The sequence below is a fragment of the Lepisosteus oculatus genome, chromosome 14 (assembly GCF_040954835.1).
Source record: "Lepisosteus oculatus isolate fLepOcu1 chromosome 14, fLepOcu1.hap2, whole genome shotgun sequence".
Classification (NCBI taxonomy): domain Eukaryota; kingdom Metazoa; phylum Chordata; class Actinopteri; order Semionotiformes; family Lepisosteidae; genus Lepisosteus; species Lepisosteus oculatus.
Window position 1 is genome coordinate 48,601,315 of NC_090709.1, and position 17,805 is coordinate 48,619,119.

The 17,805-nt window shown below is 43.3% G+C and overlaps 6 non-coding genes across 6 annotated transcripts; 2 read left to right on the forward strand and 4 right to left on the reverse strand.

The window, feature by feature from the left end:
• Window positions 1–5,576: 5,576 nt before the first annotated feature.
• On the reverse strand, window positions 5,577–5,658 carry trnal-aag (transfer RNA leucine (anticodon AAG)). The gene has a single exon. It is a non-coding gene; the product is annotated as a tRNA-Leu (tRNA).
• A 1,678-nt stretch (window positions 5,659–7,336) lies between these two features.
• On the forward strand, window positions 7,337–7,410 carry trnat-agu (transfer RNA threonine (anticodon AGU)). The gene has a single exon. It is a non-coding gene; the product is annotated as a tRNA-Thr (tRNA).
• A 1,013-nt stretch (window positions 7,411–8,423) lies between these two features.
• On the reverse strand, window positions 8,424–8,505 carry trnal-aag (transfer RNA leucine (anticodon AAG)). The gene has a single exon. It is a non-coding gene; the product is annotated as a tRNA-Leu (tRNA).
• Window positions 8,506–10,182: 1,677 nt separating this feature from the next.
• On the forward strand, window positions 10,183–10,256 carry trnat-agu (transfer RNA threonine (anticodon AGU)). Its single transcript has one exon. It is a non-coding gene; the product is annotated as a tRNA-Thr (tRNA).
• A 1,012-nt stretch (window positions 10,257–11,268) lies between these two features.
• trnal-aag (transfer RNA leucine (anticodon AAG)) lies at window positions 11,269–11,350 on the reverse strand. Its single transcript has one exon. It is a non-coding gene; the product is annotated as a tRNA-Leu (tRNA).
• A 3,809-nt stretch (window positions 11,351–15,159) lies between these two features.
• Window positions 15,160–15,241, reverse strand: trnal-aag (transfer RNA leucine (anticodon AAG)). Its single transcript has one exon. It is a non-coding gene; the product is annotated as a tRNA-Leu (tRNA).
• Between the last annotated feature and the right edge of the window lie 2,564 nt (window positions 15,242–17,805).

The following is a 17,805-nucleotide window of genomic DNA, read 5'->3' on the forward strand; positions in this document are numbered from 1 at the left end:
CGATCTCATCCTGTCACTCAGATGGCACAGTCAGTAGTTGGTGGCACTTGATATGGTCCCTCCCAGCAGGATTGCAACGTCTGGCAGGGTATCTCTTCTTCACCTACACCCACTCGCCAGGTATCCGGTCGTGTCTCACCTCTACTGGAGGTCCCCAAGCGTCCGGCACCTGTTCACGAGCCCTGTGCACTGCTTCAGTTAACAAACCTACAATACTTTAATAGAGAGTTAGTTAATTCATCAGTGCGTTAGCCAAACTTGGCCTCCAGGGAGTTTCTTTGGCTGCCCGTGATGATCTCAAATGGGCTCAGTCTCACAGTTCTGTTTGCTCCAGCCCGCAAACCGCACAGGACTGCAGGTAGAGCATCTACCCACGGTGTTCCTTCAGTTGATATTTCCTTAGTTGGTCTTTCAGACTGTGGGTGATGGGGGCAATGTGACTTCTAACTTACCCCTAGTGAGGCAATTACAGCCTGGCACACCTTCCCAGTGTAGTATGCCCCTAGATCAGTATCCAAGGGGAAGGGCAGTCCGTACCACGGGATCATCTTTGTCATACACTTGGGTATGTGCCAGCCCACATCCCATCATTATACAACCCCACATTTTTACACATTTGTTCTAACCACTATTAAACATCTATTAAAGCCCTCAACCTGAATTCTCCCCTTTCCCCAATAGAGGTTTCACAGGGGTCTCAGACTCCCGCTCTCCCAGTGCCGCTCGTCTGGCATCTGCATCTGCATGGTTGTTACCTTGAGTTACTGGAATTCTTTATTTATTGTGTTATTTACACCTTACTCAAGCTGCTTCTGTCGGCAGCTGTAAAACTACAAATCAGTTCAGAGACAAGCCCAGTATTCTTAACTGGAGTCCCTGCCGTTGTGAGAGAATCCTATTTCTCCATAGCCATCCAGAATTGTGGCCTACATGCAACAAATACATACATTATATACATATACAGTAACCCTTTGTCCACACTTACATATAAAGGAATGGTTGATCCATCTGAGGAAACCCCAGTCTCAGCACCTGTAAGAGAGCTTGTTTCAAATTATTACAGGCGGCTTTTGCTGCTGGAACCAAGGCAATCTTGTCCTTGTACTGCACTCCCCCCTTAAGCAGATCTGTTAAAAGTTGTGCTCACCCCGTAAAAACATTGCACCCTGGCCCTGTTAAAATTCCACAATGCTCGACACAAAAGGGCCTTATTATAACTGCTTAATATTAGACACTCTAAAGCTGAAGCAACTCAGACTTGTGGGTTTCCTCGTCAGGGGAAGAACTCAGAATACCATCAACATACTGAGTGATCACAGTCAGTTGAAGCCACGTGATACCCTGTTCTGGATAGTCATTCTTTGTAATGCATAATATTCCAACCCAATAGATCTGGGATAAAACCACCCATTAAAATCTGGTACTCGGCAAGTAAAACCTGCTGCCCCAATACTCCTGTGGCTTCCTGCCGTCTCCCCATATACATTACTCTATAGCACACTGTTGAACAGAGGAGTGAAACAAGCATGACAGTAGTGCTCCAGTATCCCCTAACAGAGAAACCAACACTCCATTAACAATACATTTTTATCCACTGGACTGGGACAGACTTAGGGAGGCTACAAGGGATTTACAGGATCTAATCGTTAGGTAAACAGATCTTCTCACAAGACGTTATTCTCCCCAGTCTCGATTCTAAACCTACAGCGTTTCAGCATGTCTGGTTTTGAGACATTCGAAAAAATCCAAATTGTTTCCACTATTGCAACTAATTGTATAAAAATACAAAAACTGTTTATCTAACTACTTTTACGTCCACCTGTACTGTACTTATACGTTTCAGACGCTCTTATATCTTCCAATCTCCTTACAGATGCAGCCATTCAAAGTGCGCGGTACAGACACGTACCGGAGGTAATTGGCTACGGCGTCGTGCATCGTGACGCGCGATGACGCAAAATACCGCGGTGCGTGATTGGTTGACCGACAGGGGCACTCGTGGTCCGTTGGTCTGTCGTAGAAAGACTTACTGTAAACGTCTTTACTGTGCCCGTTGTAGATATTGAATTTTACCACTGAAGGGAAATCTTAGTAGCTGAGCATAAAAAGAATAGGAGCTTACTGTAACGCGTGTGTAGGCCATAAACGATATTAATTTTGGAACATAAACATACAGTATATAGCTGGTCTTGGTACTTTAAAGAAAAAAATACACAGCAGTATTCCATTTCTCCCTAAACATTGTAAACTTCGAAGTCTTTAACTAACGTGATACCGGAGTCAACAAGCATACTTTTAGAATTTGATTAAAAGGGAATATAATATGGAATCGCGTATCTCAAGAATTTAATAACGGTATGATTATATCCATGTACTGCGACAGGGCTCTGTAGGGCTGTTTCGCCTACGTGTTCATGCGAGCTGTCTTGTAGCCCACTGGTCTAGGTGCGTGACTACCAACTGGCAGGTTGTGTGTTCAAATCCAGCTGGTGCTGGGCTTTTCATTTTTATTTATTTATTTTTTAATCGCGTAACATAAACATATTACCGTATGCAAACTGTACTGTATACAGTATGAATATGTATATTTAATGTCTTAACTGTGCCCATTTAAGTATTGAATATTCATATCTAATTTACCACTGAAGGGAAATATTATTACATGGGGATTCAGTTGTCTGAAAAAACGCGTTTATTTCGGGCTGAAAAACACGTTTTGAAAAGTGTGCTGTTACTGCTCCATAACTTACATGGGGTTGACCAAACTTGCAGAAACATGTTTATTTCTGCTGAGAAACACGTTTTGACCCTTTCTGCACACTGGGGTTAAGAGCTGAGTGTGTGGGCTCTTCTGAGCATAAAAAGAATAGGAGCATACTGTAACGCGTGTGAAGGCCATAAACGATATTAATTTTGGAACATAAACAGACAGTATATGGCTGGTCTCCGTACTTTAAAGAAAAAAATACACACCAGTATTCCATTTCTTCCTAAACATTGTAAGCTTCGAAGTCTTTAACTAACGCGATACCGGAGTCAACAAGCATACTTTTAGAATTTGATTAAAAGGAAATATAATATGGAATTGCGTATCTCAAGAAATTAATAACGATATAATTATATTCATGTTGCAAAAGAACTGCAACGGACATAAAAACTCCCTTGCTTTTAACAGAGCGTTCCATAATTTCTAACTTCGAAAATGCCAGGTGAAAGGATTTGTAAACATATTTTGTTAAAGCAAGTCAGTTTTTTCCGCAACATATAAAATACATTTTTCCAAGAAAGTTTAGCCTTTGTCACTAATGAAACCACTAAATAAAGACATAAATATAGAAATCTTAAGATTTGTTTTATTTAATGTTGGTAGCAGGATGAACTGTCAGAGTGTATATTTTGTTGCAGAGTTGCTGCAAGATGTTAACAGTGAAAAAGGTATTTAGAAATGAGTTATTTCAAGATGAAAAAGAAAACATACACGAAACATGGTTTCATTATGACCAGAATCGGTCTTGAGATATTTTTAACTTGATTTACAGTATTTGAAAGGTATGTCTTAACACCGATACTACAGTGCTTAAGTACTGCTCACGTATATGTTTCTAGGTTTATATTATGCATTTCATACGGTCAAATTACTTTTTGAGCAACTAATAAGAAGCGCGAAACGGTATGTGTTTTAGTTTCGTTTTGTGCTGGGACCTGTGGATTGATTAGAGATATCAAGTACATACAAGTCATTTTTTAAATGTTGTAGTTCATCTTGAAAAAATGTTACGAGTACATCATCTATCAACAATTACACAGGTTCTGTTTCCATATTGCGGATTTTGGTTACGTAATATTATTTTCTAGATTTCACGTTGTGAATATATGATTTGGGCAAACAGAGCCGCAAAGAAGTACATTATTGGTTGTTGTTTTTTTTTTTGCAGTTTTATCTAGAACAAGTGATGCTTAAACCTTTGTCTGATTCTTGTGAAACTATCCACACTACAGTTACAGTACCTAAGAGTTGACTTCAGTGATGTCACTGATGGGATGTTTCTAAAAATCCATCCTCTGTAAAACGTCTTCTCTAGTTGTCCTGCATATGTATTCGCTAATGAAGCTGTGTGTTCTGAGCCTGGATCTCTACATTTCTGTATGAACCAGCTTAGAGGGCTAAAGACAGCTTGTGTTTAAATTGAGTGTAAGGCAATTTATGCTTCTAAAGTCATGGTCAGCATTTATTTTTGTACTGCGCTGTAAACTTGTTCTGTTAAAGTCACATTATTTTATAGCGTTTTTATAGCGTTATCAAATCCAGTGGCGCTGTGTGTTAGTTTCCTGACTCCCATGTCACATGGTCTGTGATTGAAACCTGTAAAACCGGTTTAATTCGTCACAGCCAGCACTCTTCAGGTGTGAAGGTCTTCTGCTCAGAATGAAATGCTAAAATGTTTGTGTATTTTCTAATGGTAGTGGGGGCAGGGTGTGTGGGAACAGGTTTGGTTGAAATTGCATTGGAGATCTATGTTCTTCACACCTGAAACATTTTCTCTGAAAGCATTTTCTTTGCAGTTTAACCGATCTTGTTACAGCATTTTACAGTTTACTATTATTAACCATATTAATTTTAAGTGCTTAATGTAAAATCTTGTAAAAATATATTTTCATTGTTCAAATATACATTAAGTCTGACTATCATATAATAAGTTAAATACAAAACTAAAGAAAAAATAGGGTTAAATATAATTCAAAATATTTTGCTAACAATGTTAACTGTTGATGAATAATAAAATGTATTAACTAAGGAGTAGGATGGCACAGTTGTTAGTATGTTTTTTGTTTTGTTTCTTTTTCATAAATACAACAGTAGTACCTGATGTCTCAGTGGCTTTCAAAATTAAATTATGCATGCAAACCTGTGAACTAGAAAGATAACTAAGATATCCATCCATTATATTCCATAATATCCATGAAATATATGGCGCTGAAATATGTGTGACGCAGTGGTGGCCTGACACGGTGAGGTGCCCTGGCAGCTGTATGATGCAGTGGTGGCCTGGCACGGTGAGGTGCGCTTGCAGCTGTGTGGCACGGTGAGGTGCGCTGGCAGCTGTGTGATGCAGTGGTGGTCGGGTATGTAGAGGTGTCGTGCGAGGCATGCTTTTTGCACGCATGAAGTAAATCCCACGATCGCTTTTGAACTTGGACAAAGTACTTCCAAAGGAGCGCTATGCGCAAAGATTTAACAAGCTCAACCCCCGCCGATGATTTGGTGTGAAGAAGCAGAACATTCAAGTTTCACAGACAGAAGCAGCACGCCAGCACAGCCAACATTAAAACGGAGGGCACACTACGATTTGCATTGACACAAAAGTGATCTGGGCAGACGTCGTTCCCTGCATAACGCAAAAAGTGGCAAAGCGCTTTTGGGTTGAGAGGACGCAAGAAGGTTTTTGTTTTGTGCCTTGATGTCAAGCTGAGAAAGTATCTTTAAACACTCTGCTTAGTTTCTCGAGAGACTGCCAAAAAGCAGTTCCCTCCCTTTCGTCTGAAACCAGCTGAAAGAGGGTCTCGACAGAAGAACCTGGCAGCGGTGGGATTTGAACCCACGCCCCCGAAGAGACTGGAGCCTTAATCCAGCACCTTAGACCGCTCGGCCACGCTACCCGCTGTGCACTGTCTCTTTGTCTCATTACTTGCCCGGAGGAAGCCGGGTGGGTTTTGCTCTTGTCGCCCGAATTAGTGGCGTTATGACCGTGGAACCGACTGCACCTGCTTTTTCTGAGATGCTTCCCCTCTCATGGCGAGATCTCTACTTCTTTAACACCTCTTGATAAAGATCTTCTGTTGAGCAGGTTTCAGACCTCTGCGTACAGCACCCTTGATGTCATTTTATTTTTACAGCAGCCGCATCCGGAAAGTTGTGTCTTTTACGTTTTATTTGAACAACAAAACTACATACAATACAAACAAGAGCACATATAACGTATCAAGAAAATCGTCAGGGGCACATGCTATAATACAATGACACTTTATGAAAAATGATTACACAAAGTAAATAAAGATAAGGTCCGCACAGCTTGTTCTTACATTTCGAAAGAGTCCGTAAATACCCCTTTACGTCTATTTTGAACTGTTCAAATGTAGGACTCTTCCCAGACCATTTCACTTTATACCACATTCCTAAACGAGGATGCTTCTCCTGTTTTAGAACTATTTTGGGCGGTATGGCTTATACAGCACACCCACAGTATTCTAATGGTGGACTGCAGATCTGTGCTATAGTTCAGTCGAATTCAAGGGATCCAGCAATCGTACCGGATTTGTCTGGGATTCTGAAATGTCTCTTGCAAAAGTATTTGGGTTTGCTTGAACCTTTGATAAAAAAAGTGATCTGATCTGAGACTACCCAGCTTACAATCTCTGAGGTAGTTGTCACTAAACTCGGACGTGATGTGGCACACATGTGCCGTGTGCCTTTACTTTTGTAAAAAACTGGTATCGGGAAAAGTTTCTTAATATTTCTTTTGATTAGCATGCAAGAAAATGTGATCATTACCTATGGAATTTCCCGCCAGCGTGGAGCTTGAATTCACAACCTTGAGACTCAGTGTTCAAGAGTCACAGAAGAGGTCAGCCTGGTCTTCAGTTTGCCAACGATAAGCTCCGGCAGTGCTCCTCTGTAAAGCAGATTGTTCGGATCGGTTATGTGGGACGGCACTTCGATACTAAGATCGTTTGCAGCACACGCATGGTTTCCCCCTTCACGCAAAAAACATAGACGAAGGAAACTCTCTTGTCTTGGGCTGCTGACTCCCGGATTTAAAGCGCTCTGGGTGCCAGCTATGTCTCTAACAAGCACACTATAAAGACAGGAATTACACTTTGCTCACGTCACGCATGGAATGGCGAGGCTACTTGTTCCAATATTATCTAGTCTCACCTCATATGGTGCCGATTCCTGGTTTTCATTTAAGAAAGAGCACTGCAAACACCGTAAACAGTGCAAAACGTGTGATGAAAGAAGTCTTTTCCCCCCTTTGTCTAAAGCGGAACACAGCGGAGTCATGCCGAGGGTTGTGAGATCAAGATTTCAGTGGAGCACTATCGTCTACGTCTTTAGCTACATGAGTTGGACATCCTCTTGTACACGGAAAGCAGATTGAGATCCTCTGACATGAAAAGTGACAGATAAAAGCCATTTCTCATCCTTTCTCTTAGTGGTGGAACTATCGCATGTAAATGAGGCAACTTGCAAGGCGAGCAGGCTCGGTGCACACCGAACGCAGATGTCTCAGAGCAGTAGAGACGTGTCCAAGTGGCTGTCAAAGGACAGCACTTTGCCGGCGCCGTGGCTTAGTTGGCTAAAGCGCCTGTCTAGTAAACAGGAGATCCTGGGTCCGATTCCCAGCGGTGCCTTTCTTCCTGTCTTACTGTACAGAATTTATCCTTATGGGCAAATCCCATGCCTTTTAATTCAGGTGAATGCAAGTGTCCGTTTCCTTTCTGGAACAACTTGTTTTGAAAGAAATCTATACAGCTTGCGAAAGATGAAACACAAATCTTGCTTATCAGTGAAGAAGAGGTACTCCCAGCAGGCCAGCTAATACCAGCAAAGTTTTTTTTTCACCCTAACCCAGAGAATGGAGAAAAGCGAGGCGCCTGTGGCTCTGCAGTGTAATCAGTTCGCGAGTTCGGCGGTTAGCTGAAAGAGTGGTAAATGGAGCTCGCCCCAGCCCGTCCTTATTCTTTTAAAGAGGATAAAAAATTAACTTCGCCGCCATTACTACCAGCTTTAAAAGACTGCCATGGGCACGGAAAAAAACACACTACAGATGACTTTTCTGGAACCGAAGCAGAGATTCCTTTACGAACCAACTGATAAAGCTCAGCCAGTGAATACTGTTAACAGAATGTGAAAGCACGATCAACTTTGTAACTGCAACCACAGGAAAAACAGCAAGAAGCAGGCTCCATTCCCCATTTAAATCTGTCGTGCGAGGCATGCTTTTTGCACGCATGAAGTAAATCCCACGATTGCTTTTGAACTTGGACAAAGTACTTCCAAAGAAGCGCTATGCGCAAAGATTTAACAAGCTCAACCCCCGCCGACGATTTGGTGTGAAGAAGCAGAACATTCAAGTTTCACAGACAGAAGCAGCACGCCAGCACAGCCAACATTAAAACGGAGGGCACACTACGATTTGCATTGACACAAAAGTGATCTGGGCAGACGTCGTTCCCTGCATAACGCAAAAAGTGACAAAGCGCTTTTGGGTTGAGAGGACGCAAGAAGGTTTTTGTTTTGTGCCTTGATGTCAAGCTGAGAAAGTATCTTTAAACACTTTGCTTAGTTTCTCGAGAGACTGCCAAAAAGCAGTTCCCTCCCTTTCGTCTGAAGCCAGCTGAAAGGGGGTCTCGACAGAAGCACCTGGCAGCGGTGGTATTTGAACCCACGCCCCCAAAGAGACTGGAGCCTTAATCCAGCGCCTTAGACCGCTCGGCCACGCTACCCGCTGTGCACTGTCTCTTTGTCTCATTACTTGCCCGGAGGAAGCCGGGTGGGTTTTGCTCTTGTCGCCCGAATTAGTGGCGTTATGACCGTGGAACCGACTGCACCTGCTTTTTCTGAGATGCTTCCCCTCTCATGGCGAGATCTCTACTTCTTTAACACCTCTTGATAAAGATCTTCTGTTGAGCAGGTTTCAGACCTCTGCGTACAGCACCCTTGATGTCATTTTATTTTTACAGCAGCCGCATCCGGAAAGTTGTGTCTTTTACGTTTTATTTGAACAACAAAACTACATACAATACAAACAAGAGCACATATAACGTATCAAGAAAATCGTCAGGGGCACATGCTATAATACAATGACACTTTATGAAAAATGATTACACAAAGTAAATAAAGATAAGGTCCGCACAGCTTGTTCTTACGTTTCGAAAGAGTCCGTAAATACCCCTTTACGTCTATTTTGAACTGTTCAAATGTAGGACTCTTCCCAGACCATTTCACTTTATACCACATTCCTAAACGAGGATGCTTCTCCTGTTTTAGAACTATTTTGGGCGGTATGGCTTATACAGCACACCCACAGTATTCTAATGGTGGACTGCAGATCTGTGCTATAGTTCAGTCGAATTCAAAGGATCCAGCAATCGTACCGGATTTGTCTGGGATTCTGAAATGTCTCTTGCAAAAGTATTTGGGTTTGCTTGAACCTTTGATAAAAAAAGTGATCTGATCTGAGACTACCCAGCTTACAATCTCTGAGGTAGTTGTCACTAAACTCGGACGTGATGTGGCACACATGTACCGTGTGCCTTTACTTTTGTAAAAAACTGGTATCGGGAAAAGTTTCTTAATATTTCTTTTGATTAGCATGCAAGAAAATGTGATCATTACCTATGGAATTTCCCGCCAGCGTGGAGCTTGAATTCACAACCTTGAGACTCAGTGTTCAAGAGTCACAGAAGAGGTCAGCCTGGTCTTCAGTTTGCCAACGATAAGCTCCGGCAGTGCTCCTCTGTAAAGCAGATTGTTCGGATCGGTTATGTGGGACGGCACTTCGATACTAAGATCGTTTGCAGCACACGCATGGTTTCCCCCTTCACGCAAAAAACATAGACGAAGGAAACTCTCTTGTCTTGGGCTGCTGACTCCCGGATTTAAAGCGCTCTGGGTGCCAGCTATGTCTCTAACAAGCACACTATAAAGACAGGAATTACACTTTGCTCACGTCACGCATGGAATGGCGAGGCTACTTGTTCCAATATTATCTAGTCTCACCTCATATGGTGCCGATTCCTGGTTTTCATTTAAGAAAGAGCACTGCAAACACCGTAAACAGTGCAAAACGTGTGGTGAAAGAAGTCTTTTCCCCCTTTGTCTAAAGCGGAACACAGCGGAGTCATGCCGAGGGTTGTGAGATCAAGATTTCAGTGGAGCACTGTCGTCTACGTCTTTAGCTACATGAGTTGGACATCCTCTTGTACAGGGAAAGCAGATTGAGATCCTCTGACATGAAAAGTGACAGATAAAAGCCATTTCTCATCCTTTCTCTTAGTGGTGGAACTATCGCGTGTAAATGAGGCAACTTGCAAGGCGAGCAGGCTCGGTGCACACCGAACGCAGATGTCTCAGAGCAGTAGAGACGTGTCCAAGTGGCTGTCAAAGGACAGCACTTTGCCGGCGCCGTGGCTTAGTTGGCTAAAGCGCCTGTCTAGTAAACAGGAGATCCTGGGTCCGATTCCCAGCGGTGCCTTTCTTCCTGTCTTACTGTACAGAATTTATCCTTATGGGCAAATCCCATGCCTTTTAATTCAGGTGAATGCAAGTGTCCGTTTCCTTTCTGGAACAACTTGTTTTGAAAGAAATCTATACAGCTTGCGAAAGATGAAACACAAATCTTGCTTATCAGTGAAGAAGAGGTACTCCCAGCAGGCCAGCTAATACCAGCAAAAAAAATTTTCACCCTAACCCAGAGAATGGAGAAAAGCGAGGCGCCTGTGGCTCTGCAGTGTAATCAGTTCGCGAGTTCGGCGGTTAGCTGAAAGAGTGGTAAATGGAGCTCGCCCCAGCCCGTCCTTATTCTTTTAAAGAGGATAAAAAATTAACTTCGCCGCCATTACTACCAGCTTTAAAAGACTGCCATGGGCACGGAAAAAAACACACTACAGATGACTTTTCTGGAACCGAAGCAGAGATTCCTTTACGAACCAACTGATAAAGCTCAGCCAGTGAATACTGTTAACAGAATGTGAAAGCACGATCAACTTTGTAACTGCAACCACAGGAAAAACAGCAAGAAGCAGGCTCCATTCCCCATTTAAATCTGTCGTGCGAGGCATGCTTTTTGCACGCATGAAGTAAATCCCACGATTGCTTTTGAACTTGGACAAAGTACTTCCAAAGAAGCGCTATGCGCAAAGATTTAACAAGCTCAACCCCCGCCGACGATTTGGTGTGAAGAAGCAGAACATTCAAGTTTCACAGACAGAAGCAGCACGCCAGCACAGCCAACATTAAAACGGAGGGCACACTACGATTTGCATTGACACAAAAGTGATCTGGGCAGACATCGTTCCCTGCATAACGCAAAAAGTGACAAAGCGCTTTTGGGTTGAGAGGACGCAAGAAGGTTTTTGTTTTGTGCCTTGATGTCAAGCTGAGAAAGTATCTTTAAACACTTTGCTTAGTTTCTCGAGAGACTGCCAAAAAGCAGTTCCCTCCCTTTCGGCTGAAGACAGCTGAAAGGGGGTCTCGACAGAAGCACCTGGCAGCGGTGGGATTTGAACCCACGCCCCCGAAGAGACTGGAGCCTTAATCCAGCGCCTTAGACCGCTCGGCCACGCTACCCGCTGTGTGTTGTTTCTTTGTCTCATTACTTGCCATGAGGAAGCCGGGTGGGTTTTGCTCTTGTCGCCCGACTTAGTGGCGTTATGACTATGGAACCGACTGCACCTGCTTTTTCTGAGATGCTTCCCCTCTCATGGCGAGATCTCGACTTCTTTAACACCTCTTGATAAAGATCTTCTGTGGAGCAGGTTTCAGACCTCTGCGTACAGCACCCTTGATGTCATTTTATTTTTACAGCAGCCGCATCCGGAAAGTTGTGTCTTTTACGTTTTATTTGAACAACAAATCTACATACAATACAAACAAGAGCACATATAACGTATCAAGAAAATCGTCAGGGGCACATGCTATAATACAATTACACTTTATGAAAAACGATTACACAAGGTAAATAAAGATAAGGTCCGCACAGCTTGTTCTTACATTTCGAAAGAGTCCGTAAATACCCCTTGACGTCTATTTTGAACTGTTCAAACGTAGGACTCTTCCCAGACCATTTCACTTTATACCACATTCCTAAACGAGGATGCTTCTCCTGTTTTAGAACTATTTTGGGCGGTATGGCTTATACAGCACACCCACAGTATTCTAATGGTGGACTGCAGATCTGTGCTATAGTTCAGTCGAATTCAAAGGATTTGACTGGGATTCTGAAATGTCTCTTGCAAAGGTATTCGGGTTTGCTTGATCCTTTAATAAAAAAGTTATCTGAAACTACCCAGCTTTACAATCTCTGAGGTAGTTGTCACTAAACTCGGACGTGATGTGCCACACATGTGCCGTGTGCCCGTGTGATTTGCACTGACTCAAAAGTGATCTTGGTAGACAAACTTCCCTGCTGAAGGTGGAAACGATAATTTGTGTTGAGAAGAAAAAACACTTTTTTCTCCCTGCTTTGATGTTAAGCTGATAAAGTAGCTTTTAACACATTGCTCCATTTGGTGGTTGTAACACAAAAACTCCTAGCAGCAGTGGGATTCAAGCCCACACCCCAAAAGAGACTGGAGCCTTAATCCAGCGCCTTAGACCGCTCGGCCACGCTACCCGCTGTGTGCTGTCTCTTTGTCTCATTACTTGCCCGGAGGAAGCCGGGTGGGTTTTGCTCTTGTCGCCCGAATTAGTGGCGTTATGACAGTGGAACCGACTGCACCTGCTTTTTCTGAGATGCTTCCCCTCTCATGGCGAGATCTCGACTTCTTTAACACCTCTGGATAAAGATCTTCTGTGGAGCAGGTTTCAGACCTCTGCGTACAGCACCCTTGATGTCATTTTATTTTTACAGCAGCCGCATCCGGAAAGTTGTGTCTTTTACGTTTTATTTGAACAACAAAACTACATACAATACAAACAAGAGCACATATAACGTATCAAGAAAATCGTCAGGGGCACATGCTATAATACAATTACACTTTATGAAAAACGATTACACAAGGTAAATAAAGATAAGGTCCGCACAGCTTGTTCTTACATTTCGAAAGAGTCCGTAAATACCCCTTTACGTCTATTTTGAACTGTTCAAACGTAGGACTCTTCCCAGACCATTTCACTTTATACCACATTCCTAAACGAGGATGCTTCTCCTGTTTTAGAACTATTTTGGGCGGTATGGCTTATACAACACACCCACAGTATTCTAATGGTGGACTGCAGATCTGTGCTATAGTTCAGTCAAATTCAAAGGATCCAGCAATCTTACTGGATTTGACTGGGATTCTGAAATGTCTCTTGCAAAAGTATTCAGGTTTGCTTGAACCTTTGATAAAAAAAGTGATCTGATCTGAAACTACCCAGCTTAAAATCTCTGAGGTAGTTGTCACTAAACTCGGACGTGATGTGGCACACATGTGCCGTGTGCCTTTACTTTTGTAAAAAACTGTTATCGGGAAAAGTTTCTTAATATTTCTTTTGATTAGCATGCAAGAAAATGTGATCATTACCTATGGAATTTCCCGCCAGCGTGGAGCTTGAATTCACAACCTTGAGACTCAGTGTTCAAAGTCACAGAAGAGGTCAGCCTGGTCTTCAGTTTGCCAACGATAAGCTCCGGCAGTGCTCCTCTGTAAAGCAGATTGTTCGGATCGGTTATGTGGGACGGCACTTCGATACTAAGATCGTTTGCAGCACACGCGTGGTTTCCCCCTTCACGCAAAAAACATAGACGAAGGAAACTCTCTTGTCTTGGGCTGCTGACTCCCGGATTTAAAGCGCTCTGGGTGCCAGCTATGTCTCTAACAAGCACACTATAAAGACAGGAATTACACTTTGCTCACGTCACGCATGGAATGGCGAGGCTACTTGTTCCAATATTATCTAGTCTCACCTCATATGGTGCCGATTCCTGGTTTTCATTTAAGAAAGAGCACTGCAAACACCGTAAACAGTGCAAAACGTGTGATGAAAGAAGTCTTTTCCCCCCTTTGTCTAAAGCAGAACACAGCGGAGTCATGCCGAGGGTTGTGAGATCAAGATTTCAGTGGAGCACTGTCGTCTACGTCTTTAGCTACATCAGTTGGACATCCTCTTGTACAGGGAAAGCAGATTGAGATCCTCTGACATGAAAAGTGACAGATAAAAGCCATTTCTCATCCTTTCTCTTAGTGGTGGAACTATCGCATGTAAATGAGGCAACTTGCAAGGCGAGCAGGCTCGGTGCACACCGAACGCAGATGTCTCAGAGCAGTTGAGACGTGTCCAAGTGGCTGTCAAAGGACAGCACTTTGCCGTCGCCGTGGCTTAGTTGGCTAAAGCGCCTGTCTAGTAAACAGGAGATCCTGGGTCCGATTCCCAGCGGTGCCTTTCTTCCTGTCTTACTGTACAGAATTTATCCTTATGGGCAAATCCCATGCCTTTTAATTCAGGTGAATGCAAGTGTTCGTTTCCTTTCTGGAACAACTTGTTTTGAAAGAAATCTATACAGCTTGCGAAAGATGAAACACAAATCTTGCTTATCAGTGAAGAAGAGGTACTCCCAGCAGGCCAGCTAATACCAGCAAAGTTTTTTTTTCACCCTAACCCAGAGAATGGACAAAAGCGAGGCGCCTGTGGCTCTGCAGTGTAATCAGTTCGCGAGTTCGGCGGTTAGCTGAAAGAGTGGTAAATGGAGCTCGCCCCAGCCCGATCTTATTCTTTTAAAGAGGATAAAAAATTAACTTCGCCGCCATTACTACCAGCTTTAAAAGACTGCCATGGGCACGGAAAAAAACACACTACAGATGACTTTTCTGGAACCGAAGCAGAGATTCCTTTACGAACCAACTGATAAAGCTCAGCCAGTGAATACTGTTAACAGAATGTGAAAGCACGATCAACTTTGTAACTGCAACCACAGGAAAAACAGCAAGAAGCAGGCTCCATTCCCCATTTAAATCTGTCGTGCGAGGCATGCTTTTTGCACGCATGAAGTAAATCCCACGATTGCTTTTGAACTTGGACAAAGTACTTCCAAAGGAGCGCTATGCGCAAAGATTTAACAAGCTCAACCCCCGCAGACGATTTGGTGTGAAGAAGCAGAACATTCAAGTTTCACAGACAGAAGCAGCACGCCAGCACAGCCAACATTAAAACGCAGGGCACACTATGATTTGCATTGACACAAAAGTGATCTGGGCAGACATCGTTCCCTGCATAACGCAAAAAGTGACAAAGCGCTTTTGGGTTGAGAGGACGCAAGAAGGTTTTTGTTTTGTGCCTTGATGTCAAGCTGAGAAAGTATCTTTAAACACTTTGCTTAGTTTCTCGAGAGACTGCCAAAAAGCAGTTCCCTCCCTTTCGGCTGAAGACAGCTGAAAGGGGGTCTCGACAGAAGCACCTGGCAGCGGTGGGATTTGAACCCACGCCCCCGAAGAGACTGGAGCCTTAATCCAGCGCCTTAGACCGCTCGGCCACGCTACCCGCTGTGTGTTGTTTCTTTGTCTCATTACTTGCCATGAGGAAGCCGGGTGGGTTTTGCTCTTGTCGCCCGACTTAGTGGCGTTATGACTATGGAACCGACTGCACCTGCTTTTTCTGAGATGCTTCCCCTCTCATGGCGAGATCTCGACTTCTTTAACACCTCTTGATAAAGATCTTCTGTGGAGCAGGTTTCAGACCTCTGCGTACAGCACCCTTGATGTCATTTTATTTTTACAGCAGCCGCATCCGGAAAGTTGTGTCTTTTACGTTTTATTTGAACAACAAATCTACATACAATACAAACAAGAGCACATATAACGTATCAAGAAAATCGTCAGGGGCACATGCTATAATACAATTACACTTTATGAAAAACGATTACACAAGGTAAATAAAGATAAGGTCCGCACAGCTTGTTCTTACATTTCGAAAGAGTCCGTAAATACCCCTTGACGTCTATTTTGAACTGTTCAAACGTAGGACTCTTCCCAGACCATTTCACTTTATACCACATTCCTAAACGAGGATGCTTCTCCTGTTTTAGAACTATTTTGGGCGGTATGGCTTATACAACACACCCACAGTATTCTAATGGTGGACTGCAGATCTGTGCTATAGTTCAGTCGAATTCAAAGGATTTGACTGGGATTCTGAAATGTCTCTTGCAAAGGTATTCGGGTTTGCTTGATCCTTTAATAAAAAAGTTATCTGAAACTACCCAGCTTTACAATCTCTGAGGTAGTTGTCACTAAACTCGGACGTGATGTGCCACACATGTGCCGTGTGCCCGTGTGATTTGCACTGACTCAAAAGTGATCTTGGTAGACAAACTTCCCTGCTGAAGGTGGAAACGATAATTTGTGTTGAGAAGAAAAAACACTTTTTTCTCCCTGCTTTGATGTTAAGCTGATAAAGTAGCTTTTAACACATTGCTCCATTTGGTGGTTGTAACACAAAAACTCCTAGCAGCAGTGGGATTCAAGCCCACACCCCAAAAGAGACTGGAGCCTTAATCCAGCGCCTTAGACCGCTCGGCCACGCTACCCGCTGTGTGCTGTCTCTTTGTCTCATTACTTGCCCGGAGGAAGCCGGGTGGGTTTTGCTCTTGTCGCCCGAATTAGTGGCGTTATGACAGTGGAACCGACTGCACCTGCTTTTTCTGAGATGCTTCCCCTCTCATGGCGAGATCTCGACTTCTTTAACACCTCTGGATAAAGATCTTCTGTGGAGCAGGTTTCAGACCTCTGCGTACAGCACCCTTGATGTCATTTTATTTTTACAGCAGCCGCATCCGGAAAGTTGTGTCTTTTACGTTTTATTTGAACAACAAAACTACATACAATACAAACAAGAGCACATATAACGTATCAAGAAAATCGTCAGGGGCACATGCTATAATACAATTACACTTTATGAAAAACGATTACACAAGGTAAATAAAGATAAGGTCCGCACAGCTTGTTCTTACATTTCGAAAGAGTCCGTAAATACCCCTTTACGTCTATTTTGAACTGTTCAAACGTAGGACTCTTCCCAGACCATTTCACTTTATACCACATTCCTAAACGAGGATGCTTCTCCTGTTTTAGAACTATTTTGGGCGGTATGGCTTATACAACACACCCACAGTATTCTAATGGTGGACTGCAGATCTGTGCTATAGTTCAGTCGAATTCAAAGGATCCAGCAATCTTACTGGATTTGACTGGGATTCTGAAATGTCTCTTGCAAAAGTATTCAGGTTTGCTTGAACCTTTGATAAAAAAAGTGATCTGATCTGAAACTACCCAGCTTAAAATCTCTGAGGTAGTTGTCACTAAACTCGGACGTGATGTGGCACACATGTGCCGTGTGCCTTTACTTTTGTAAAAAACTGTTATCGGGAAAAGTTTCTTAATATTTCTTTTGATTAGCATGCAAGAAAATGTGATCATTACCTATGGAATTTCCCGCCAGCGTGGAGCTTGAATTCACAACCTTGAGACTCAGTGTTCAAAGTCACAGAAGAGGTCAGCCTGGTCTTCAGTTTGCCAACGATAAGCTCCGGCAGTGCTCCTCTGTAAAGCAGATTGTTCGGATCGGTTATGTGGGACGGCACTTCGATACTAAGATCGTTTGCAGCACACGCATGGTTTCCCCCTTCACGCAAAAAACATAGATGAAGGAAACTCTCTTGTCTTGGGCTGCTGACTCCCGGATTTAAAGCGCTCTGGGTGCCAGCTATGTCTCTAACAAGCACACTATAAAGACAGGAATTACACTTTGCTCACGTCACGCATGGAATGGCGAGGCTACTTGTTCCAATATTATCTAGTCTCACCTCATATGGTGCCGATTCCTGGTTTTCATTTAAGAAAGAGCACTGCAAACACCGTAAGCAGTGCAAAACGTGTGATGAAAGAAGTCTTTTCCCCCCTTTGTCTAAAGCAGAACACAGCGGAGTCATGCCGAGGGTTGTGAGATCAAGATTTCAGTGGAGCACTGTCGTCTACGTCTTTAGCTACATGAGTTGGACATCCTCTTGTACAGGGAAAGCAGATTGAGATCCTCTGACATGAAAAGTG